The sequence below is a fragment of the Candoia aspera genome, chromosome 1 (genome assembly GCF_035149785.1).
Source record: "Candoia aspera isolate rCanAsp1 chromosome 1, rCanAsp1.hap2, whole genome shotgun sequence".
Taxonomy (NCBI): Eukaryota; Metazoa; Chordata; class Lepidosauria; order Squamata; family Boidae; genus Candoia; species Candoia aspera.
The window spans coordinates 10,289,678-10,317,077 of record NC_086153.1 but is presented as its reverse complement, the minus strand read 5'-3'; the positions used below and the strand labels follow the sequence as shown (position 1 = coordinate 10,317,077).

Genomic DNA, 27,400 nt, shown 5'->3' with positions numbered 1-27,400 from the left:
GATACATCTAGGAGTTGTCTTTTAAAAAAAAAAAATATCCCACCTTTATTATTTTCATAAATAACTCAAGGCGGCGAGCGTACCAACTACTCCTTCCTCCTCCTATTTTCCCCACAACAACAACCCTGTGAGGTGAGTTGGGCTGAGAGAGGGGGACTGGCCCAAGGTCACCCAGCTGGCTTTCATGCCTCAGGCGGGACTAGAACTCATGGTCTCTTGGTTTCTAGCCCAGCACCTTAACCACTAGACCAAACTGGCTCTCCATATTTTTTTTTTACTAATTTAACTTTTACTAATCTCTGCCCCAATCAACAAGAGATGGAATACTCAGAGACTCCTATCTCCATGGACCATTGAAGCAAGCCTTCTCCATCACTGCCCACTGTATCTGGAGCAGCATTTCTCCAGATATGTGCATGATCCCTTCCCTCTTGATTTCTAGAAAGGCCACCAAACATGAAACACATTTATTTCATCAGGCCTTGATTGCTGGAATGCTGTAATCTTGTTCCTTTTAGTAATGGAAGGTTTCTGGTTCTACTGATGAATATTCCCAATATAAGTAGTTTCCATAATATTACTGATTTGTGTTCTTTGTCCTGTATTGTTTTTAACCCAATTTACAGTACAGGAAAATTCCAGCTGCTTCCAAAAGCCTTGAAACTGATTTCACTGGTTTCCCCCAGCTTGCAAAGGTTATTTTATCCTCAAAGCAGCCCAGATGCAGCCTGAACAGAAGTTATATTTTGTCAATTACAAAGGTCAGATTATATTTTGATGAGTCAACTTTCCTGTGCTTTCTTTCCAGACCATCACAGAGAATTTGTCATCTCCAGCACCTGCCTAGTCCTCACTGTAGCAATGAACTGCTGTGCTACTGCAGACTGAAGATGAGGGGTTTGCAAGATGGAATACTCATGAAAAAGATTCCCTTTACATAGAAATCTAGCCTATCAGGGACAAAAGGCTATAAAATAATTTTCCCCCAATAGGCTAGCTTTTTGCATGGAGGAAGGTTTTGAATAGAGAAGTTTCTTCCAGCCCTCACCACCTGGGCCATTTGAAATGGTACAGCCCAGATAGAACCATCCCATCTCCATGAGAACTTAGCATGACTTGACAAGAGTCAGTGATGTCCAAAGCAAAGGAAAACATGAGCAAACATAGCATTATCCTGTGATTGGTATGAGATTTGCAAAGGGTTGTAGGAGTGGCTAATCCCATTGAATAGCAGACTATGTGTGTGTGTACAGCAAACACCTGCAGAGGCAAGCATTGTTCAGTGAAGGCCAATATTAAAAAAATAAGAGTAAGAATTCAAGAACTGATTACTCACTTTATCTTCAGACTCGCAAGCATGGCTTTGTCAATCCTGGAAAAAGAAGAAAAGAACATCAAGCAGATTCTTTTGATTCTTACTTTCTCCGTTAGGCCACTCTCATGCCTGCTTCCCCCACCCCCTTTTAAACTGTGCCTTAATGGCTGGCAGGGTGGAACTTTTCCTAAATCGTATTTTATAATGTGGGCGAAGGGATGAGGCATGAGCACGAAAGCCAGTTTGGTGTAGTGGTTAAAGGCACCAGGCTAGAAACCAGGAGCCTGTGAGTTCTAGTCCCACCTTAGGCATAAAGCCAGCTGGGGGACTTTGGGCTAGTCACTCTCTCTCAGCCCTAGGAAGGAGACAATGGCACTTCCAGAATCTTGCCAAAAATGAGCATTTTAAATGCTCCATCATGCACAGCATGCCAAGGGCCACACTCATAAAATGAGCCCCGCAGGAAAAGCCCTCTCTGCTTTTTTAAATATAGCAGAGCAAGTCTCCCCCCACAAAGAAACCAACTATAAATTGACATGTACTAAATCAAATTCAGCAATCAGATAGACTTCAGTTTAAGGTGGCATCAGAAGAGGCTTCCAAGCTTCTACTTTTGCACTAAGTAACAAGGAGCTTGGAATGTGAAAGACACGTTTTGTTCAATCTGCACCTTCTGAATCAGCCTGCTCCCTTCCGTGATGAAAAATTCAACAGCTGCCACCCGTTGGCTTTTTAGATGTGAAGAGAAGAAAGCTCCATCTGGGTTATCATCACCTGCAGCACAGTGTGTTAGATCAGCCTGCACACCAGCCTCTGACTAGTGATTTTAGGATTATAAGGGAAAAAGCCAATACAGATCCTTCCAATTTGCAGTTGCCAGTTCCTATCTGGTGGCTGCAAAGCAGCTGCCGGGCTTTGAATCAGCACAAGGTGGTGGCTTACTGAAAGAAACCTGGTTGAAATACTGCTCAAGAGCTACTCAGGCTTCACTACAGTAGTACTGGAGGTTGCCACAATTGCGCAGAGTGGTCTAGTGCTGTTTTCATGTGCGTGTTTGTTTCCAGCCAAGAGAACAAAGAGTTCTAAGGAACCCAAAGTTTCACTTTGATTTGGCAAGTAGAAAGCATTGGGCTTGCCTGACATCAGTGCTTCTGACCAGTGGCCTTTGTTTGCCAAGAATGATGCAAAGCTCAGCGTGGGTGTGTGTTGTGAGCCACATAATAGATGTAAACCATCATGTGACTGCTATACGTGGATGCCATTCCTGTCAACCAGAACTGTGCGTTCAGTGAAGGCATTGCTTGAAGAGAGTTGTTTTGCACCCCTTTGAACCCCTAATCAGATTTAGCCTCTATTATTAAATCTTGCCATTTGGAGTAGACATCAGGATAAGTCTAAAATGCTTGGAAAGGTGGAACGAAAGAGAAGAGGACAACCAGGAGCAAGGTGGATGGACTCAGTTACGGTGGCAATGGGGTGCCATTGGAATTGCTGAAGGACCAGGATGGAGACAGATCATCACAGAGAAAATCTATCTAGGTGGTCACTAGGAGGAGTCAACACTGACTTGATGGCACTTAATCAATCCAAACATCAGGATAATGAGGGAAGTGTCTTTGAACTCACTAGCTGGATTCATATAACACATTTTAACTTAAATCCGGGTTAAGAAATTGCCATTCATATAATATGCTAAGCCCAAAGAAACCATATTAACCTCATTTGATGGCCTGTTTGTGTACCATGCTAAAACAATGACTGGATTCCCAGAATCAGGTAGTCCTTGCTTATCGACCACAACTGGGACTGGAATTTTGGTTGCTAACTGAAGCAGTCATTAAGTAAATCCAACCTGATTTTATGACCTTTTTGTGACAGTCATTAAGCAAATCACCATGATCATTAAGTGAACCACATGGTTGTTAAGCGAATCACATGGTTCCCCATTGATTTTGCTTGCCAGAAGCCAGCCTGGAAATCTGAAAATGGTGACCACGGGACGCTGCAATGGTCGTAAATGTGAGCCATTTTGGTCTAGTGGCTAGGGCTCTAGAAACCAGGAGACCATGAGTTCTAGTCCCGCCTTAGGCATGAAAGCCGGCTGGGTGACTTTGGGCCAGTCACTCTCTCTCAGCCCAACTCACCTCACAGGGTTGTTGTTGTGGGGAAAATAGGAGGAGGAAGGAGTATTAGGTATGTTCCCCGCCTTGAATTATTTGTAAAAATAATAAAGGTGGGATATAAAGTAAAATAAAAATAAAATAAATAAACAAATCGCCCAAATCATGATCACAGGGACTCTGCAATGGTTGTAAGCTGTAAGTCGGTTTTTTTAGCACTGTTGTAAGTCCAAACTGTCACTAAACTAATGGTTTTTAAGCAAGGACTTCCTATACAGAACCACAAAATACCCAAACCTATTTTAGATTAATCTAGTTTGTTGTGCTAACTCAGAAACTGGCAAGCTCCAGACCAGGATCGAACAACCCCAAAGTGGCTCAAGTAAGTTTTGTATTACTTAGCTTAACCAGACCTCCAGCTCATGTTGTTTGAACCTGCACCCAGCACTTTCCAGCCAATCCCTGTATCCAGGTTAGACCAAGTATACACATCGCTCAATTCATGTAGCAAAAAGGACAGCTTGATGCATATTTATTAAACTTCAGCAAACATCAAAGACAGTTAACTGGCAAAATGAGATAAAAGGGAGGCAGACTAGGGAGAGAAAGAAACATGAAAGACAGGCAAGAATTTACGTTCTTTAAATATCTCTATCAAAAGGATGCAGAACTTTCCAGAGCCACCGGAAACAATCCTGTGGGTAATTAGCATGGATGGTCCCAAACAGAGGGCCCTTTGGTGATTCCAGCCTTAACCCTTTTGTCTACATAACAGTAGCAGACTAGAGATGGAAAGGAGGACACCAGGTGATCCCTCCTCTATTCTGCACCATCCAAAAAAACCCAATTTGGCGGATGAGGATGATGTATCCAACATCTTGGTGGAAGAGATGACGGCATGAGGCAGAAATTTAAGGCAGTTGTAGGCATCCCCTAGCATTAGTATGAGGTTGTCAAATGCAGCCAGCTGTTTCCATTGTAAAGGAAATGAAATAACACACCTGATTTTCCAAAATCCTGTCTGGCATCATACCATTCCTAGACATATATATTGTCATCTAAACATCTGAACACCTACATACCTCTTATTTTATTTTAGCTATTAGATATCTTAGTTATGTCCATTATTCTGCTTAACCTGTAAATAACCAGAAATAGCACAAATGCCAATAAGAATGGAAGGGAAGTTAAGGAAAAGAAAGATGCCTTAGACCAGCCTTTCCCAACCTTTTGACCCTGGAGGAACCCTTGAAATATTTTCCAGGCCTCGGAGAACCCCTGCACATTCAGGCTCAAAGATGGACCAGAAGTTACAAAATTGTTATATTTTTTTCATGGGTAGGCCTGTGTATATGCATTAACACTGTTCTTAAACTAAAAATAAGGAATGAAACGTACCGTGAAGTTGCCAGAATTTGAAATAATTTTTTAAAATAAATTGTGATCTCCCAGGGAACCACTAGGGACCTCTCATGGAACCCTGGTTGAGAAATCCTGCCTAAGGCAGTGGAAAGTTCTGCTTAGGATTTGCAATCTGTGTGAAAAAGAGATGGGGCTTTGATTGTGGCCACCATCTTGACTTGTTTGACATACAGACACTCTTGATTTGTAGCAATCAGGAACAAACAGGTCTGGGGACAGTGGCTTAATGTTTGACTCTGTAAACCCAGGGTGCAAGGGCTAAACAGGCCTGCAACTAGGATGTGTCACCCGAGGCAAACAGATTCCGCACCCATTTTGGCGCCCCACCAGCCCTCATTTTGGCATCCCACCAGCACGGCACCCAGGGCATATGCCCCGGTTGCCCCCCCACCAGTTGCGGCCCTGGGGCTAAAACCTCAGGGTTTTAATTCTGAGTGTGTCCAAATGGGGAAAGCGCATGGAAACTAAGCAGATAATATGGTTACATGCAAGGGGCATAATTGTCTTAATTTAATGTATTTCATTTAATTTACTTTGAATTAGGCCGACATCTGATGGACATGAAATCAAAGAGAGGGGGAGAATCGCTTTATTTGCTTATTCGTTTGTTTATTTATCTGTCAAATTTATATGGCCGCCCTTCTCACAAAGAAGAGACTCTCTGGGCGGCCTACAACAAGGGTAAAAGCAAAACAAGGGTCCCGACCCTTTGGAAATGCAGAGTAATACTGACCACCAGGGACAGCCATTAGCAGGAAAGCTGAAAGCAAGTCATGACCTTCGTGGAAATGTCCCTGTCGCCAGGCGACTTTCATCTTGGTGAAACAGTCAATGTGCTGCTGATTAAACGTGCCAGTAGACTCAGTGGGCACCTGATGAGGTTTGGCAGCTCCATCCTAAGAAAAATGCATGGGGCCAGATGGCTGAGATAAAAGACCTGCGGCACCCAGTGCCTTCTAGGTCAATCGTGTCCGATTCTCAAAGACTGCCTGGACAAGTCCCTGCAGTTTTCCTGGCAAGGCTTTTCGGAAGTGGTGTGCCATTGCCTCCTTCCTGGGGCTGAGAGAGAGTGACTGGCCCAAGGTCACCCAGCTGGCTTTGTGACTAAGGCAGGACTAAAACTCACAGTCTCCTGGTTTCTAGCCTGGTGCCTTATCTCAATGTTTCTCGACCTTTGCAACTTTAAGATGTGTGGACTTCAATTCCCAGAATTCCCCAGCCAGCATTAGCTGGCTGGGGAATTCTGGGAGTTGAAGTCCACACATCTTAAAGTTGCAAAGGTCAAGAAACACTGCCTTAACCACTAAACCAAACTGCCTCTCTCTCTTCTAGTAAACACACACACAAATGCGCTTCAACACAGTTAGTCAGCATCAAGGAGGTGAGTCCCTTCCCAGTCTACCTGCTGAGTCACAGCTCTGAGCTCCAAAGTGCAGGAAACCTTCCCTGTTGCTCTCTAATGGACCTTAGATCCAAGCAGGCATGGTAGAGGATGCTGTTCGGAGTTTTAAATGTTTCTGTTCCCCTTCTTTAAATCAAAGCTCTCTCAATGTGCCTTATTTGTTGTTGTTTATTTGTTTAGTCGCTTCCGACCCTTCGTGACTTCATGGACCAGCCCACGCCAGAGCTTCCTGTCGGTCGTCAACACCCCCAGCTCCCCCAGGGACGAGTCCGTCACCTCTAGAATATCATCCATCCACCTTGCCCTTGGTCGGCCCCTCTTCCTTTTGCCTTCCACTCTCCCTAGCATCAGCATCTTCTCCAGGGTGTCCTGTCTTCTCATTATGTGGCCAAAGTATTTCAGTTTTGCCTTTAATACCATTCCCTCAAGTGAGCAGTCTGGCTTTACTTCCTGGAGGATGGACTGGTTTGACCTTCTTGCAGTCCAAGGCACTCTCAGGATTTTCCTCCAACACCACAGTTCAAAAGCATCGATCTTCCTTCTCTCAGCCTTCCTTATGGTCCAGCTCTCGCAGCTATATGTTACTACGGGGAACACCATTGCTTTAACTATGCGGACCTTTGTTGTCAGTGTGATGTCTCTGCTCTTAACTATTTTATCGAGATTTGTCATTGCTCTTCTCCCAAGGATTAAGCATCTTCTGATTTCCTGACTGCAGTCAGCATCTGCAGTAATCTTCGCACTTAGAAATACAAAGTCTTTCACTACTTCTACATTTTCTCCCTCTATTTGCCAGTTATCAATCAAGCTGGTTGCCATAATCTTGGCTTTTTTCATCATAAGGCTCCTCAGTTCCTCTTCGCTTTCAGCCATCGAAGTGGTATCATCTGCATATCTGAGATTGTTAATGTTTCTTCCAGCAATTTTAACTCCAGCCTTGGATTCCTCAAGCCCAGCATGTCGCATGATGTGTTCTGCGTACAAGTTGAATAGGTAGGGTGAGAGTATAGTCCTTTCCCAATCTTAAACCAGTCCGTTGTTCCGTGGTCTGTTCTTACTGTTGCTACTTGGTCGTTATACAGATTCTTCAGGAGGCAGACAAGATGACTTGGTATCCCCATACCACTAAGAACTTGCCACAATTTGTTATGGTCCACACAGTCAAAGGCTTTAGAATAGTCAACAAAACAGAAATAGATGTTTTTCTGCAACTCCCTGGCTTTTTCCATTATCCAGCGGATATTGGCAATTTGGTCCCTAGTTCCTCTGCCTTTTCTAAACCCAGATTGTACATCTGGCGATTCTCGCTCCATGAATTGCTGAAGTCTACCTTGCAGGATCTTGAGCATTACCTTACTGGCATGTGAAATGAGTGCCACTGTTTGATAGTTTGAACATTCTTTAGTGTTTCCCTTTTTTGGTATGGGGAGAGAAGTTGATTTCAATGTGCCTTATACACCAACCCAATGCATCTTTTCCCAGGATCATACTGCGGCAACCCAGAAATATTGTTTTCTACAATCCCCAGAAAAAATTCAGCCACCTTGAATTGCAGATGGACAAATACATTTGCATCCTCACACACACCACTGTACTTTTTTGCCCCTGAATCCAAAGTTCTGCCCAGGGGTACAAAACATCTAACTTCAAATTCAGCAATGTACCATTATGGCAAAATGGTGATCTTTCAAAAGAGCCGTTCAGAACATCACAGAATGCAGCCAAGTTATATAAAACTTGGAGGAGAGGGAATGGAACAAATGGCAAAATTCTTTTTCTGCTTTACAGAAAACAGGAAAAGAGAGGGCTTCACCTTCTGATTGAAAGTGCTCAAAATCCAAGGTTCCTCACAGGCTTTTTCTAAGCCAGTTCATTGGAGACAGGCTTATCTGTTTAAACCTCAGGGTAAATTTAGTGCTATGGGGTCACTCTCAAGAAAACCCTGCTTCTTAGCCAACCCATCTGACTTATTTCTTGTTTCAAGTGCCTAGTCCTCAGGATGTTACGAAAACACTACTACACAAAGCCACTAAAAGAGGAATGGCCTGAGAGGACTTCACTGCAAAATCTTTGGGGAATTAGAAGAAAGAGTAGGCAAGATGTTCCTTGTCCCAAACCTTTACTCTCCATAGGAAGCCATTGGAGTTTAGTGAAGAAGGTGCTGCATTAGAAGTGAAGGGACCGGGTTCAAGTCTACCCTCAGCCACAGACAGTCCCTGGATGAATTTGGGCCAGTTATTCTCTCTCAGCACAACCTACCTCACAGGGTGGTGGTTCTGGGTAGAAAATGAAGGGAGACCACAATATAAGGTGCCTTCAACTCTTGGAGAAATGGGAAGGGAAGGGAAGGGAAGGGAAGGGAAGGGAAGGGAAGGGAAGGGAAGGGAAGAGAAGGGAAGGGAGAACCTACCATCCATAGCCTCCAAAGGAGACACTCCGCTTTCTCTGGAACATCACTGCTACTTCCCGGTCTCATTCACACACATAAGCCAAGGAGAAGACAACCAGCATCCTCAAGTGTAGGACTGGGCTGTTTTTACATGCAGTTTTATACCTCTTCCTCTGAATGGATGGGAAACCAATTTGACCACTTCCTGCCCTGGTCTCTGCTTGCTGATTAAGAAGTTGGGCAGGGTTTTTTCCTCTGTGAAACTAAAATTGCCTCAGTTACGTGGCTCTGAAACATCCAAGTCCCGGTCTTTTCTATCCTCCACCCAGCCTTGTTGCTCACTTCACTGATGCTGTTTCGGTCCCCCCTGCAGGACCACCGCTGTGCTCTTTCTCCATCAAGACTGAAAGGTGTGGTTTAGCCAGACTTTGCTGATTTCCCCCCACCTCACAAAAAATATAGGTGGAACTTGGTTAGTCCTTGGATGGGAGCCCAATACACATTCCAGGATGTAGCTAGACTGAGAGGTCAAAACAAAAAAATCTCAGAAGCAAGCAACAACAAAAAAATCACTTCTATATTTGTAAAGGAATGTAATGTTGATGAGCTGGTGGTGGGGTGGGTTACGGAAAAGAGAAAAAGGAAGTGTGAGAAACTCCAAACAACCCGCCTTGGTTTTGTTTAGTGTAAAATGGAGCAGAGAGGAACCTGAACAGGCTTTCAAGACTCTGCTAGTGTTATGAGTACGGATGGTGAGCAGGAGGGGGCCCCTATCCAGCGGGGAAAACGCATGCGTAGTTTAGAGGCTTTGAACTGTCCTTCAAAGAAACCCAGAACAGACCCGCCTTGAGCTTTGGGGTTTATCTGTCTGGGTTTTCCCACGCTTCTTTGGTTTGGTAGGATTTTCTGTCTACAATAGCAGTTAAATAAAACACTAGAGACTTTTTCCTCGTCTTGGTGTGGTCTTTGCTTAGCCAGGACACCTACCTCCAAGCTTTTGAATCTTTAGGTAAAGGTAAAGGTTTCCCTTGACATTAAGTCCAGTCGTGTCCGACTCTAGGGGGCGGTGCTCATCTCCATTTCAAAGCCGAAGAGTTGGCGTTTGTCCGTAGACACTTCCACGGTCATGTGGCCGGCATGACTAAACAGAACACCGTTACCTTCCCGCCGAAGCGGTACCTATTGATCTACTCACATTGGCATGTTTTCGAACTGCCAGGTTGGCAGGAGCTGGGACTAGCAACGGGAGCTCACCCCGTCACGCGGATTCGAACCGCCGACCTTCTGATCGGCAAGCTCAGCAGCTCAGCAGTTTAACCCGCAGCGCCACCACATCCCTTTTTTTAAATCTTTACTTTATATTTAAAATTGGGGTTTTTTTTTCCAGATTGCTTCTTAAGGGTCTCATAAGCTGCAGTCCCAAACCTTCTAGAGAACTTGGTGGTGTTCCTGCATAAATATACATCATTGAAATCCCTATGAACATCTGTAAAGAAATGTTAGCTAGTATCAAGCTCTGCCAGAGATCAAATCCATATCATTCTCCACATCATAGGGTTTCATTCGCTATCACTCCAGTGGAGTAAAAGAGAATGAATGTTCACTGTCTTTTCTTCACTCTGAATCTGATTAGCATGCTGCTAATCAGAAAAGCCCAATTAGATTTCTTTTGGCATTCAGCGGTTCAGCATTCGGTCCATCCCACATACTGATGACCAACTGGTGGGAGCCTTTGCACGCCGCGAGAGAAATATGCAGATTAGAAACCCGACTTTGTTTCATTTAAAATATTTTTATTTCACCTGCCACATACTCTACCTGTAGATGGTATACAGCAATACACTGCAATATTTATTTATTTATTCATTTATCCGGATTTCTATCACCGCCCATCTCCCCCCAAAGGGGACTCTGGGCGGTTTACAATAAAATCAGAATTAAAACATATAAATTACAATATAATAAACCAATAAATAAAGATAAAATAAAAATAAATTTATTTTTATAGTTTAGTGGCTTTGAACTGTCCTTCAAAGAAACCCAGAACAGACCCGCCTTGAGTTTGGGGGTTTGTCTGTCTGGGTTTTCCCACGCTCCTTCGGTTTGGTAGGATTTTCTGTCTACTATAGGTAAAGGTAAAGGTTTCCCTTGACGTAAAGTCCAGTCGTGTCCGACTCTAGGGGGCGGTGCTCATCTCCGTTTCAAAGCCTTGGAGCCGGCGTTGTCCATAGGACACTTCCGGGTCATGTGGCCAGCATGACTCACGGAACGCCGTTACCTTCCCGCCGAAGCGGTACCAATTAATCTACTCACATTTGCATGTTTTCGAACTGCTTGGTGTGCAGAAGCTGGGACGAGCAACGGGAGCTCACCCCGCCGCGCGGTTTCGAACCGCCGACCTTCCGATCGACAGCTCAGCGGTTTAACCCGCAGCGCCACCGCGTCCCCCTCTGTCTACTATAGCAGTTTAATAAACACTAGAGATATTCTCCTCATCTCAGCATGGTCTTTGCTTAAGCCAGGACAGCTAGTCTTCCCAACTACATTTCAGGCATCCCTGCCCTGTCTGTTTCTTGACCCGGCCTACCTCGAAGGGCTGACAAATAAATACACAGATGTGCCCATGTAGTAACAGGCATTGAACTTAACTGAAGGAATCTTTAATTTTTTAATTCCCTGGTCTGATTCATTTTGTTGTTGTTCCCTCCTTTGGCGAAGAAGTGATGACACAGAGGCTGACATTCTATTGCAGTGTTTCTCAACCTTGGCAACTCTGAGATGTGTGGACTTCAACTCCCTGGGGAATTCTGGGAGTTGAAGTGCACACCTCTTAAAGTTGCCAAGGTTGAGAAACACTGTTGAGATCCTTCAAGGCTGTAAAGGTTAGGTTTCCTTACCAACTAAAAAAAGAAAGATTGGGAAAACAAGAAGAGCCTGGCACCTGGAATTCTTCCTGGTGACCAACTAACAACTCTACTATGGGTCACCTACAAAAAAAATTACCTTTGAATGATGCTCCACTCTGGATGATTACAGGGACACATATAGTCTCCCAGCATGAAGCTTCATATAGAATTTTCTTTTAACGTCCCATTTTAGTCCGATAAAGGCCTCCCATCCAAGTAGTATACAAGCCTGACCCCCCTTAGCTTGCAACACACACCATCAGCCCAATGCTGCCACCTACTTTGTTCTCCTGGTCACCGAGTAGAAATCCTCTTTCTAAAAGACAATCAAATCCTAAAGCAAATACCAACCATGCTTATCAGTTAGGAGTGGAAAGAAGTGCCAAAAGAAAATGGAAAGAAGTGCCAAGGAAAAAGAAAATTAGGAACCTGAGCAGAGAGAAAGATTTTTTTTAAAAAATATTCCCTGTAGAACATTCCACTAGTCATGTAGCTGAAATTTCTACTACTTTCCACTACAGGCAAATTTCGCTGTTGAATTATTCTGTGGCTATTCATGCAGTGAACTAATGAATTGCCAATGGCAGTTACTCTGTGTCTGCATCCAAAATGTATGCTTAATCTGGGTAAAGAGCTAGCAGCTGCATTCACACAACATATAAATTTGGATAGGCATGTAACAGTTTTTTTTAAATCCTGGCTTAGCATCTTTTGCCAGTTACAAAATATTCAGTGTATTGTTCAACCCACCCACCCCATGGATTAATTCACGAAAACAAGCCCATTGACATATTTGGAAGGGGGCTCCAACTGTACAGAAATGGGCTTGGGAATCACCATCCACAGCTCTGGAACCAAAGTTTACCCTCAGTAAATCAAGTTGCAGGTCAAAACAGCTAACCAAGCAGCTAGATCTTATGAAGTAATGTGCAGCAGTTTCCTCTTCGTAATTTTAACTCAGTGATAGCAGGCAGTCTAGGAAAATTCATCTTTGTTTTGAGGTTCCACTCTGGAGTACAGGTGGTCCTTGCTTAACTACCACAATTGGGACCGGAATTTCGGTTGCTAAGCGAAGCAGTCATTAAGCAAATCTGATCTGATTTTATGACCTTTTTTGCAGTGGTCATTAAGCAAATCACCATGGGTGTTAAGCAAATCACATGATCATTAAGTGAGTCACATGGTTCCCCACTGCTTTTGCTCGCCGGAAGCCGGCCAGGAAAATGGCGATCATGTGACCATGGGACGCTGCGATGGTCGTAAATGTGAACCGATTGCCAAGTGCCCAAACTATGATCATGTGACTGTGGGGACACTGCAATGGTTGTAAATGTGGGGACCGGTCATAAGTTCTTTTTTCCAGCACCGTCTTAAGTCCGAACCATCACTAAACAAATGGTTGTTAAGCGAGGACTACCTGTAGAAGAAAAAAAATGAAAGTACTTTGGCAGCCTCCCCTGTATTACAAAAAGATGATGAACAGAAGAGAAAGTGCCCTGACTTCAAACCCCCATTTATATGGAAATGTTGACCTTTTGCTTTTCACAAATGACTTTACATTACCTGCTGTAGCGTAAACAAGAGGAGGAAAAAAGTCTTGGAGGGTCTGCAATTTTTCAAATCCAATTGTTCTCTTTACTCATCTTCTGATTTCCTGGCACGTTTTAGCTAAGCCAAGCACAAGAATATGCACTTGGTCTTGAAGCATCTTCCATACTGGGAATAAGAGGCAGTTTTTCAAAATGAAGGACTGAAGACAGCTTTTCCAAAGAATTTTTGAGATCTAAGGGTTGTTGTCAAATTGAGGTTGGCAGCAGCATCATATTTTGGTTCATTGTTCTGTTGGTTGTTTTAATTAATGCTTTAATTGCAGGTTTACTGCATATCTGTTTTTTACTGCCTTGTAAACCTCCAGGGACACGGTGGCGCTGTGGGTTAAACCGCTGAGCTGCCGATCGGAAGGTCGGCGGTTCGAAACCGCGCGACGGGGTGAGCTCCCGTTGCTCGTCCCAGCTCCTGCTCACCTAGCTCGAAAACATGCAAATGTGAGTAGATCAATAGGTACCGCTTCGGTGGGAAGGTGACGGCGTTCCGTGTCGTCATGCTGGCCACATGACCCGGAAGTGTCCTATGGACAACGCCGGCTCCAAGGCTTAGAAACGGAGATGAGCACCGCCCCCTAGAGTCGGACTCGACTGGACTTTACGTCAAGGGAAACCTTTACCTTTACCTAAACCTCCAGGAGTCAAATTGGTTATGGGCCATCTGTAAGTATAATAAATATAATCAATAAATAAATTCCCCAGATCTGCCTCCCTATTAAGCAGACTTTGGCCAGATCTTTCCTCTTCCTCCCCCGACCCCATCCAATTCCTCTTTTGCTCACTGGAGTCTTAGCAATGAAATATTTTCATCGACAGACCAGCTCCTATTGCCTGTGCCTAAGATAGGACAATGACATACCGTACGAAAACCCTACAATTACTCTTTATAAAATTCTGTTGGTGATGACTCTGTTTGATATGCAAATGTTAACGGCTGAATGGGATAAAGAATTAGAGATTCCTATTTTCCCTAGACAATGGGAAGAGGTGTTAACATCAGTGTCAAAAGCTTCAAACAGATCTTAGATTCCGCCTCGAATAACAAAAAAAATATTTTAGGCTTATTGGTTTCCGTTGCACTTACATAGAGAGCGTTTGAGTAAATCATCACGCAGTTGGGGATGTAATGGAATTAATGTTTCATTTAAATACACATTTGTAGAGTCTCCAAGAACTGTTCCCTTTCGGCAGGATATTATTACATGAATTAACTACAAGACAAGACTTCATATTCTTAGATGCTTGTACTTTTTTGAACTATATTCCCAAAGCATGAACACCAACATCTGGACAAGGAAAGTAATATTTTCTATGCTCTACTTATATCTAAAAAATTTCAGGACTACAGGTAGTCCTCACTTAATAACCACAATTGGGACCAGAATTTTGGTTGCTAAGTGAAGCAGTCACTAAGTGAATCTGTCCCAATTTTACAACTTTTTTGCAGCAGTCATAAAGCGAACCACATGTTCATTAAGCAAACCATGTGGTTGTTAAGTGAATCACACAGTTCCTCATTGATTTTGCTTGCCAGAAGCCGGCCGGGAAGGTCAAAAATAGCGATCACATGACCATTTATAGTCATAAATGTGAACATGTGGCCAAGTGCCCAAATCGTGATTACATGACCATGGGGGGATGAAGCGATGGTCGTGAGGACTGGTCGGAAGTCATTTTTTCAGCACCCTCATAAGTCCAAACTATCACTAAACGAATGGTCTTTAAGCGAGGACTACCTGTAAAAGGATAAATATGCAATCCAAATACTCAACAGTCTGCAGTTGATGTTACCAACAAATGACTTTCCCTCATTGGATGATTCAAGGAAATATGGCTATTTATTAAAACGCTTACATAATTTTTTTACATATGTATTCATGAATTTATTTTATTTATTTATTATCCCATCTTTATTTATTTTTTTTATAAATAACTCAAGGCGGGAAACATACCTGATACTTCCTCCTCCTATTTTCCCCACAACAACCCTGTGAGGTGAGCTGGGCTGAGAGAGAGTGACTGGCCCAAGGTCACCCAGCTGGCTTTCATGCCTCAGGCAGGACTAGAATTCACAGTCTCCTGGTTTCTAGCCCAGCACCTTAACCACTAGACCAGACTGGCTCTCTTGTATGTCCTATAGGTTTTTGTTTTTCTTTTGTTTTTCTCTAGTTTTATTTTTTCTTTCTTTCTTCATAACTTCATGCATTGTTTATCTTTTGCTTTGGTTTTTTGTATTCAACTAAAAGCCACCAATGGCGGCAGGGGGATTCAGAAAATGATTATAGCTCCCCTCTAGTGGCTGTTCAGATTATTGCAGCCTACATAGGGGAAATCTAGCCTCCAACCTGGGCAGGATGTGGATAGATGAGAATCTCCTGTTTTTTTTAAAAGTTCCTTATGAAAGTGACATATTTATCATCAGATACACAGATATAAAATAGGGGGCAACTTACCTGCCAGTAGTACACGCAAAAAAAGATTTTGAAACTGTGTTGACCTTAAGAGGGATGTGGCACTAAAACAGCAAATAGTTTTAAACTGTGTTAACTGAAACATAGAGTCCAGATTACAGATAATTTCACTTACTCTGTTTTAGTCAGATTGTACCTCAACTATTATGTGTACATGTGTGTATATACACACAGACATATTAAGAACAATTCAAACAGAATGAATTCAAGGATGGATAATGAAGGAATTAAATCAAGGAATTAAAAAGGAAGTGAAAGACAGTTTGGTGTAATGGTTAAGTCACCAAGCTAGAAACCAGGAGCCTGTGAGTTCTAATCCTGCCTTAGGCACAAATCCAGCTGGGTGATCTTGGGCCATTCACTCTCTCTCAGCCCCAGGAAGAAGGCAAGGGGAACCATTTCTGGAAAATGTTTCCAAGAAAACGTCAGGGACTCATCCAGACAGTTTCCTGGAATCAAGAAAAAAGAAAGTACTATGAAGTAGATGAAACTGGACATGCTTAGCCAGACTGACCAAGGGTAGGATAACTCCCCTAATGCTTCAATGGATGTGCCAAAAAAATGAACAAAACGTCCTCTATCATTTTAGAATACAAAGGTCATGGAATTATGAGTTAAATTACAGAAAGGCAGCCCCTAGCTGACACCAGTGCTTGGATGGGAGACCACTAGGAAATCCCAGGGCTGCAGGCTAGACTGGGAAATCAAACAACATCCTAGATGAAAACAATGGCAAGCTACTGCGTATCACTGCCAGGAAAATAACATGGCTGTATCTAAGAGGTCAGTGGGAGTCACGATTGATTCAAAGAAGATTTTTTTAAGGCAGATTCTGATTGAATATTAGAAAAAAACTTCTTAACATTAAGATCAGTTAGAGAGGTGAGCTGCCTTTCAGAGGTTCTCCCAGTGAGGTGTTAAGAGCCATCTATCCAAATTAAATTGCTTTAATTTGAATTCCTCACTCAGTGGCCTTAATAGTCCCTTCCAGTTCTAGAATTCCATGTCAAGCTTGTTGTCAGGCCCAGCCCAGGAACTTCAGAGAATCAATCCAGCCAAACTTCAGATCTTTATTTGCGCACACCGTATAGACAGAACCTTGCCAGACTAAAGCTCCTCTACCTAACCTAAGGGGAAATAACATGGGAAGGCTCTAGGGCGGGGCTACTCTGAACTTCTTCCCACATTCTATCCCTGGACTGTGTTTTCTCTTATCTTGCCCTCCTCCTTGGAATGTGCTCCCTCCTTCCTGAGAACCAGCAGCATAACTGAAATCCACCACATCACCTCCCCTTCAGAGACATATTCCATAACGCTTGTAATAGCAATCCCACTTTTCCAGCGAATGCAATTTCCTGCAGAAATCGGGTCTGTAGTACAGAAGATGCAGGAATCTATCATAGGAAGGGCATTGTGCAAATGCTCATCAACAAAGGATATTTCCCAACATTGTCCTCTTTTGATTTTCCCCCTAACATTTCTCTTCCCGAAAAGCTAGTTTTCTTGATGCAGAGAGGAATTGCTACTTTTGCTACTGCTTGGAGAAAGAATGCATTATGTAGCTCAAAATGGTGCAGCCCAGCTAGGAGGCTGATTGCCACATTAATGAGAGGACTGGGGAGATGGCGGGGAGGTTGTTAGAAAAAACAGAGTCCGCAGGAAATGCAAGCCTGTATAGCTATCAGCAAAACTTGTTCCTGCAATTTAAAACTGACAGCTAACCATTAAACCCAGAAAGTCATTTAAGGAAATTTACAGTCTTAATCATAGCAGTCCAGGAATATTCCTGTAGCAGGTGCAAGCATTAAACAACCCCTGAAGGCAAAACAGCTACAACAAGGGAAATAACCCCAAATATCCAGACTAATCCCTTTGTGGTTAATTGGAGTTTAAAGGCTGTCCTGAATTTCTTGCTGCACGCTTCAGTTCTCTGAAAGAGCAGAATAATCTGAATGCAAACTGTGTGGATAAGATTTACAGAAAAGATTGTACAAATACTGAAAGATCATAGATGAGATGCTTTTGGACCAGTGTTCCTCAACCTTGACCACTTTAAGATGTGTGGACTTCAACTCCCAGAATTCCCCAGCCAGCCATGCTGGTTGGGGAATTCTGGGAGTTGAAGTCCACACATCTTAATGTGGCCAAGGTTGAGGAACACGGTTTTGGACATTTGGGCAACAATGGCCTTTCTGGCTTGGAGGTTTTGTTTGAGAAGGTGAGCGCCCACAGCCATAAGGAATGACAGCATCCAGAATGGCAGCACTTCCAGTCATAGACAGAACCATCCCTACTGTTAGGTGTGAAGGTTGAATAAAAAGTAATGCCTCCACCACCACAACTATGGTTTAAATGGGGATATTTTAATAAATGAAATGGGATAATAATCTTTGGAAAAAGCTCTTTTGTTACCTGTATTAACTCCTCCACCTAATCACCACCATTCACTACCCATCTCTGTCAACAATCAACAAGCTCCTAAAAGCTGCCATGAAAGAATGCCATGCTTTGTCTCTGTAACCAGATCCTGGCAGTCTTTTCCATCTCTTCATTTGAGTCAAACAGATGTCCATGAAGATATACCTTCAATTTTGGGAAAAGGTGGGAGTCACATGGTGCTAAGTTCGGCCTGTATGGTGGATGGGATAAGACAGTGAGATCCAACTTCACAATGGCTTCTTGGATGACTTGGGATATAAGGCCACATATACCACATTGTACCAAAAATTCTTTCTTGCACTTCCAAACTTTGCTTAATCATTGTTTCAAAGTTTGGATTCTGCAGTGCAGTGCTCTAAATTGATGGTGGTGCCTGGTTCAAGGATATCCATGTGAATAACACCATCCGCATGTTTTTCATTCTCCGACTCTATTTCCTGCTTCAGGGTAATGGCTTGGTAGTTCCTGCTGCCTTCGCTTATCTTCGAGGAGTGCCCCCCCAGGTGTCCTTCCCTAACCCTGATGTATGAGAGATGGTGTTCACAACCTGTGCTACCTTTCTGAAAATTAAAAGGTGGAAAGGAAAAGAAATAATGGAATGGAATGGAATGGAATGGAATGGAATGGAATGGAATGGAATGGAAAGGAAAGGAAAGGAAAGGAAAGGAAAGGATTCCTATAACAATACCACCTAGCATTTAGATGTGTAAATAGAGAATTCACCTCCCTTTGGGAGATAAACCAACCTCACAGGGGATAAACAAAATTAAATTTGATCTAAAAAAAGAAAAGATATGGTTGTAAATACATTTTAACCTTAAATTTTAAAATGCAAATAATCAGTGTTGAACAAGATAAATTACAGAGCTGTTTGTATCTGGGGATAAAACCTGAGAATAAATGAAATAAATCAAATCCGATTGATTGATTGATTGATTGATTGATTGATTGATGTGCCATCACACTGGTGTCAACTCTTTGTGACCATAGATAGATTTTCTCCATCCCAACCTGGTCCTTCAGGTCTTCCAACAGTGCACCCCTCGCTGCTTTAACAGTCCATCTATCTTGCTGCCGGTCATCCCCTATTTCTTTTTCCTTCCATCTTTCCCAGCATTAAATCAAAAACAATACAAAATATAAAAGAAAATATAAACATCCTGGCAGACCATAGGATAGTGTTGGTCTGCTACAGATAACAGAAAAAGTTGTAGAAAACAGACCAGAACAAGACTGAAAATAGTGCAGGTTCTCAATAAACAAAATAATACTTTCAGATGACAGAAACTCCAATTCCCTTATATTTTGCAGAGAAATAGAAATGATTCTTATCACATAGCATAGCAATCAAACTTACTACAGCTTCCAACTAAAACGTTTACCCATTTCTACTAAAATCAGACACCCTTGAATCAAATTGCCCTTTTGATTCAATTCACCTGCAACTACCTGTTTTTCTCCTGGAAATTCCAAATGTTAATCTTGGATTAAGAGACAGTCCTTTCTCCTTCCCCATTTATAGCGTCTTCCCTTGGTTCCTTCCAGAGTTCTGCCTCTTGTTTTTACAAGAACACAGCTTCTTCTATCTTGGAGGGAAAAGGCCGGGTCATAATCTGCCTTTGCCTATAAAACAGAGAGAGCCTCCCTCCCACGTGAAGATTCTGCCTGAGATGGTGGACCTGGCTATTCCCAGTCTAGCAAGGTATTGGTATTGTTGTGAATGGAGGCTGGCTTTCACCACTGTGGTTCAGTGTCTTTGTGGGAATCCGGTCATTGTTATAACATGTTGTATGAATGACTCCATCACATTAAATCAAAATACGGGTGATTTGTTTAGGGAGATCATCTTAAAAGACTAGCCACCTAAATTTTTCTCCAGTGAAAGAGAATTGGCTTTCAAATTTTCTTTCCAAGGAAAACAGTACAGGCTTCTGCAGGAGCTTGCTGATGAAAGCAGCATTACTCTTGCAGCTCCAGCCCTTTCATACATGTGTGTGATGTAACAGTGCGCGTGCAAAAGGGATGGGCTTGCGTTGCAGTGGCGTGATGCTGCTTTCATCATTCTGAATGCGCTTATTTATTGATAAGGTGGCCAAGGAGTGTCTATGATCAGCCCACCTGTCTTTCTATGTCCTTTCTTGTAATGGTATGTGAGAATGACATTGGGAGACGGGGCGAAGAGACGCTGCCTAGGGAACTATCAGATAAGGGAGAGCATAGCCTGCAGCTGCATAATAAGTGGGGCAAGAGGCACAGAAGGGACCCTCCCTAGTTTTTCGGGCTGTAAAGGAGACAAGAGGAGGATTGTACTTTCAGACTTGCAAGATTCTGTTAATGTAGCTTTACAATAAAGAAGAATTAGCTTATCTGGTCATGTTTCCTTTCTGGTCTACCTGGCAAGGCTGACATCTCTGCAGCCTTCCTGGCTTCCCAAACATTTTATCCTAAGCATGCTTCAATTGATACTGTTAGGGTTTTTTTTCCATTGCTCTGCAGCCTCCCTGGCTGCCCTCACTTCTCAGTCTGCAAAATCCCCATAAGAGACATTCCCTTCTGATGCCAGAAAAGCCAGGGAGGCCCCACACCAATGCCGAGGGATTGTACAGAGGCTTTGTTTTTTCCCACCAGAAATGCTCAAGCATCTGGAAATAAGGCAGAAAAACAGCGACCTCTTTTGCAAGGGCAGAACATGCGGAAGAAACCCCAAGGCAGAATTTGTTATAGCTTTTCCTTTTAGCTGCTCCTTCTCTTTGACAGAGACCTGGTTCACGCATCCCACAAAGCTGTGATGTGGTTTGCTTTGGCTCAGTGCATAAGTGAACTTGCGGCCTGGAATCTAAATCTTATTTAACAAACCACAGTGAAGCAAGCAATAGCTTAGCAGTATGTGCTAAGCTCATCTCGACCAATGTCCTGGGGATTAGCATATGAAGCTCTGTAATGGTATGTGGGAATGACCTTGGAAGACAAGAGGGAGAGCTGCAGATGGGACCAATGGCATGTAAAAGATGTCTCAGCCCACAGAAGGAGGGAGGGTGTGGGAAATGTCAGAAGGGACCCTCCCTAGTTTTTGGAGAGTAAAAGGAGTCTGACAAAAGGAGAAATATTTTTAGTCTTGCAAGATCCTGTTAATGTAACCTTATAATAAAGATAGAGCTGGTACACCTGAACATGCTTCTTGTCTGGACTACCTCGCAGGGGTAATGTGCTCCCTACCATTACTCTTTCATTTTGCTTCTGACTTTTGCCTCCCACCTTCCTTTATGGATGACAAACTGTGTCTTCCGCTGAGTAGAAACTTGGTCAAGACGCATCCCCTTTTCCCAAGTCTTGCAAACCTTGCTTTGTCATCCGTTTCCACACTTGCTAGACTTCAAAGGCAGTTCTCCTATGAAGGTTGTTGCCATCAGCTGGAATTGAACACCCCCCCTCGGGGGAATGCTTTAATTAACCAATTAAAAGACGTGCGCCTCCAGAAGCTGCAGCCTCAGGAGAACGTGCGTTTCTGAGCTGTTATTTGCATGTTCCACCTTGAAGTCACCGAGAGCTGCCACCAGTCACTGCCGTTGCTGGCTGGATTTATGTGTTGGGCGAAATCAGATCTCTGTGATTTTCATACATCTGGCATATAAATAACAAAGCTTCATGCCACAGTTGCCAGTGCTGTTCAGCTAATTAATGGGTTGGTTGGCAGATATCTCAGGAAGAAAGACGCCCCCTGTTGGCTGATCTCACAGCAGCTGCTTGTCCTGACTTCCCCCTTTGTCTAGTTTCTGATGTTTGTGTTTGTTATGATGCAGACTTTCTTCCAGCCTCCTACATGCTACAGTACCACAGTTAAGAGCTAGCCATAGCTGCCCAGCAGTTAAAAAGGTCTTTCCCCACTCAAACCCTTCAAACATTCCCTAGCAACTTTGCTTTTCTATACTCTGTTGCCATGACATTGCTGTCTTGTTGTCCTCAGTATGGTGAGACAGGCTTCGCTCATCCTTAACAGTACCTGTGTCAGAGCAGTGTTTTCCCCAATAAGCCAGCAGCATCCAGTATCAGCTGCGAGGTCTGTAAAATCTGTTACACTTTGCCACCCATTATGACAGAGGCAAAGTCAGGTGATCAGTAAAGGGTGAGATCACAATAGCACTTACTGGCCACTTGGGGTTAATGTGGACACTCCTCCTCAAATCAAATAACTTTCTTATAGTCATAAGGCCAGAAAATAACCATATAAAAGCTAAAAAGTAAGTGAATATCCATCTATCTATCTATCTATCTATCTATCTATCTATCTATCTATCTATCTCCATTCAATTGTGTCTGATTCTTGGAGACTTCCTGGACAAGTCCCTGCAGTTTTCTTGACAAGGTTTTCAGAAGTGGTTTGCCATTGCCTCCTTCCAAGGGCTGAGAGAAAGTGACTGGCCCAAGGACCCCCAACTGGCTTTGTGCCTAAAGTGAGACTAGAACTCATGGTCTCCCAGTTTCTAGCCTGGAGCATTAAACACTGCACCAAACTGGCTCTTAAATGAATATAAATATGTATCAATTTACAAGTATGTATAGATATAAGATATATAACAGAAAATAAAGGTAGACTCAACCCTACAAATAACCAGCCTATTAGTTTACTCAATACCATACGTAAGATACATGCCAGATTTTTATGTACAAAATTATTGGAATGGGTCCAAAGTAATAATGTTATTGCAAAAGAGCAGGTTGGCTTCAGAGGGGAACAATCAGCTTTGGACCATTGTCTGGTCTATCATCTGCCTGAAAAATACTCTACTTCTACCCCAGAGTTCCCTTTGTTAACTTTAAGTCAGCCTTTGACTTAATCCCAAGGGAAATTGTTGTTTTGGCTATAATAAGTTTATTTGATTTGATTTGACACTTCCTCATTCCTTGGTCAGCCTCATCTGTTGTTGTCTCTCTGAAGAACTGGATCCAGATGTGCCTGAAACCTAATGAAAGTGGCTCACCCATGCCTGAGATAGCATAGAAGTGAAATAGTATAACAGGATGATCTAGCATAATAGCATAATGATGAGACCTCATGGAAAAACCTGGAGGCCAGCATTTGATGTCTATGTAAAGAAAATAGATGAGGAGAGAGATCCTAAAATAAAAGTGGTATTTATGGGGTCCTTTTATGACTCCAGTCTTGGGGGAGGGTGATTGAATTCATCTTGGGTTGCAAGAGAAGGGACTGTAGGAAGAGGGATACCAAGAAGGACCCAAGAGATGATGGACAACAGAGCCATCCAGAGGATCCACCACTTCTGTCAAAATGCTAATAGCAGCATTGCAAGTTCTGCCCCCTTCAGCTGTGTGGGTGACATCACAACATATGTACAAAAGGGGTGGTACTTGTATGATGTCATTGTGGACCTTGCATTGTGGACTTTGTGCAAAACTGCTTTCATCACCTCCCAAACACCGAAGTTCGTAGCTGATGGACAGAGACACCACCACCACCACCTTTCCTGTTGCAGGGCCATGATTGGTGAAGGTTTTTCCCATTGCTTGGTGACAGAAAAGGGAGGACAGTAAAGCTGGGGGAATCAACCAGTTGCTTTGCTTATTGCTTGCTGCACACACAAAATCAGGACAGGATCATTTGGCAATGAGTCAGGACAGAGACAATAGAGCAAATTTTTTGCAATTATACTTCTCAGCTGATTCAAGGGTGGTGGTGTCAGCCTTCCCAACCGGACAAGACATGAAAAATGACCAGATGAGCTAATTCTACTTTATTGTAAGGCTACATTAACAGAATCTTGCAAGTCTGAAAGTACAAGTCTCCCGCCATCTCTTTTACAGTCTGGGAAGTTAGGGAGGGTCCCTCCTGAGCCTCTTTCTCCGCCCATCATGCAGCTGTGGGCTATGCCCTCTCTTATCTGGCTATTCCCTAGGCAGCATTTCTTTGCCCCATCTCTCAAGGTCTTTCTCCTTCTCACATACCTTTACAGGTGGATAGCTTAACAGCAGGAAAGGGCCTAGGGAATGAGTTCCAGGATTTCATTCCTATTTCCAGAAGCTGACAACCTCCTTGGCTTCCCATAGTTATGTTAGAAGGAATTCTTACCAGGGTTCGTCCCAAGCTGGGAATGAAAAGACGCAGGCAGTTGCTGGAACAGAGGTTGAAGGTTTCTTCTCCGAGAACACCAAATACAGAGTAAGTGTGTTGTCGTGGGTGGCCACACTAGTATTTCCCCCACAAGCCCTTTATATAGGAGAGCTAGGCCATTGCTAGGCGTTGGAGGTGTTCCCGCCCCCTAGGAATTTGAGAGAAGTGTCGTTTCCCGGATTTCAGAGAGGGGGCGCTCTGTGGTCTGGCCCCCTGCTGACCTCTGGGTTCCCTGCAGGGCTGTGGCTTTTGTCTCCTAGCTTGGAATGTTCACCGTGGAAGGGATCTTTTGTGATTGGATTATGGAGATCTGTTTGGCTGGGGAAGAAAGTTTACCTGGATGGGCTCTGCTAAAGTCTGTGAATGAGCAGCCCTTTGTGTTCCAAGGTTTCTGACTGAATCGGAAGGGAATCCTTCGTTTAAAGAGTTGGGCTTCCTTTTACATATTAATCTCTGGCATCTCCTTTTTGCATCAAACTCATTCTTATGTGCAACCTTTAACCTTTTACCTTGCTCAAGGAGAAGGCAATATTGCAGGGAGACGGTGTTCTGGGGGAAGACAACACAAACAGCAGGGAGAGATCTTAATTTCTTCCAACAGTTAAATGGTATTAGTAGGGCAATTCTCCCAGATCAAAAACTATTGGCAGCTGGGGAACTTGTGAAGTGATAAAAAGAGTTACAGATAAACCACAAAAACAGCTCTAGCACTCCTTCTATCTGCAAAATTAAAGGAAGTTAACAAAACACCACTAAAAGGAATTCAGAAGAAGATATCAAGCAGACTAAGAATAAAAGAGAGGAAACAGAAGCCTCTTTTGCAGGAAAATAAAACTTGAGAAATTGCAAGGTAGATTTTGCCACCCCCATCTGAAAATACCAAACTATTAATGCCACCTATTATTTGTTCATTTGTTTGTTTGTTTAGCAAATTTATATGGCTGCCCATCTCACTGGACATGACTCTGGGTGACATACAACCAACAACAATTAAAACTACATCACAACTGTTAAACACTTAAAGCAATAAACATAATAAAAAAAATTTAAAATATTATTAATCAGTAGCTTATAATGGCAGTAGAAGGGACTGCACATCTCTAACTAACATTTCCCTTGTGAGTTGGGAGGATTTGGCCACAGCAAAGGAAACTGATGCAAGGTATTTCAAAAGGATGGAAAGCTGTATGAGGCTAGCTTGGAGTTTTTTAATGCATCAAGTCTACCCAGCTGCACTGAGAATTGTGCGTGGGAAAAACAGCCTCATTTTCTCCTCTGCAACCCTGTGCAATGAAAGACTGATTGCATCATTAATACTTCACACCCCAGCCAAGCCAGCCCATCTCTTGATAGCCGAGATGTGCAGAGAGATGAAAAAAGGGTTTTGCACACCTTCCTGGTACGTGGGGGGAGGCACAGTAGATGGCAGGCATTCAAATGCAGTTCCTGTACTCTTAAAGCCATATAGATGAATCTTGGAACAAACAGGAATCTTGTAACTGCTTCTCTGCTATTTTCTCCCTTTCAAACCCAGTGAAGTGTGGCAAACCTCCAACAGCAGAAAACCAGTGGTGGTGATCGTTTTAATGTCAAATGAAGATTTTTTTTAAAAGATATATAATATTTAAAGCAGTGTGTACCAGCTTGCCCAAATCCCATGATTCATGGGAAATGCAGTTTCTCCAGTACAAGTGTCTACATCAAGGTTTCTCAGCCAGGGTTCCTTGAAAGGCCACAAGGGGTTCCCTGGGAGATCACAATTTATTTTAAAAAATATTTCAAAAATAGGCAACTTCACATTAAAGAGGTAAGTTTCATTCTTTATTTTCAGTTTAAGAACATAGTTAATGCATATATACAGGCTAACACATGAAACAAATATAATCATTTTGCAACTTCTGGCCTACCTTTGAGCCTGAATGGACAGGGGTTCCCCAAGGCCTGAAAAATATTTCAAGGGTTCCTCCAGGGTCAAAAGGTTGAGAAAGGCTGGTCTACATGCTTGGCTACTGCTAACTGGGGAAAATTTACCTTCTTTGCTCCTGTATATCCTTCCCAGCCAAATAATGTCCAGAGGTGGAAAACAGAACAGGAGATTGGGGGAATTCAACTCACTGAATCCTACAGTTGGAAGGGAATAACTTTGAAGTCAAACTGAAATAGAGTTAGATAAACCATTTTTTTCAAAAACTATCAGACTTGATGCCATCACTGAGTCATCTTGCCCCAACATACCAAACAGAAGACCAATCTGAAATCCTACAAAGTGGGATTGGAAGAAACCACAAGGATATTTAGTCAATTCTCCACCAGAAAACCATCCTCAACCTGGTTCCTTCCTTCAAAGAAACATTGAAACTTTCTCTACATTCTTGACCACACCTCTCTCTAATCAACCAGGAAGAGCAAGCCAGGTGTGCATTTTGACAGCCTCAAGACATCAAAAATCTTGCCTGCATTGTCACACTGGGAACTGAACTGAACTGAAATTTATCCATAATGTTAGAAGAAGCAGACATTATGGTACATGATTAGACCAGCTATGAAAAGGGCCTCAAGTTGGATCAAAGTTGAATGGTTTTATCTGCAAAGGTTCAAGCAAACCTCACAACAGGCAACTGAGCTGTTCTTAGCTTGACTAAGTCTTTTATGTCATATGACTTCTGAAAATTTGGAAAAGTTCCATCGAACAGTTCTATATGGATACCATGGTGCTGGTGATTCTCAGCATATCTATGTCCTTGACGTAATAGTCTTGGAAAAGGAGAAATTTTGTAACCATCCTTCAAGAGCAGGACTTCCCTTAGAGGTGAGATTAGCACTGCTACTGAAAAAGCCCAATAAAAGGAATTCCTATGTGGTGTCTTCCCTTGGGATTCCTTGGGAATGTGGTCAGCCAGGAAGGTTACAGAATGCCAGTGAGAAGATCCATGCAATGAAACCGAGGATGTTCATAGACACTATTTGGGCATCTCATTCACTGTTTACAAGCACTTTTCTCTGAAATTCTTTCCTCCTCTGAAAGAAAATTCAGAAGCAAATACTCCTTTGTCAAATTGAATCAGAACTGCTAGGGAAAATGCAGAATTTTTCTGTATGATGTTATCACCAAGAAATAAGTTCTAGGGCAGGATATTGCATAAGAAAGAAACCAGGACAAATTATAGTCCACCCTCATGGTAGAGTTACATAATTTTAGATTTTG

At 42.9% G+C, this 27,400-nt stretch overlaps 1 protein-coding gene across 1 annotated transcript in view; it reads right to left on the bottom strand.

Moving 5' to 3' along the window:
• The window catches only part of RAP1GAP2 (RAP1 GTPase activating protein 2), a 240,374-nt gene that overhangs the window by 203,167 nt on the left and 9,807 nt on the right, over window positions 1-27,400 (bottom strand). The window contains exon 2 of the transcript XR_010067545.1: window positions 1,337-1,372. The gene's annotated coding sequence lies outside the window, so the exon portion shown is untranslated. The remainder of the gene's footprint in view (window positions 1-1,336; window positions 1,373-27,400) is intronic.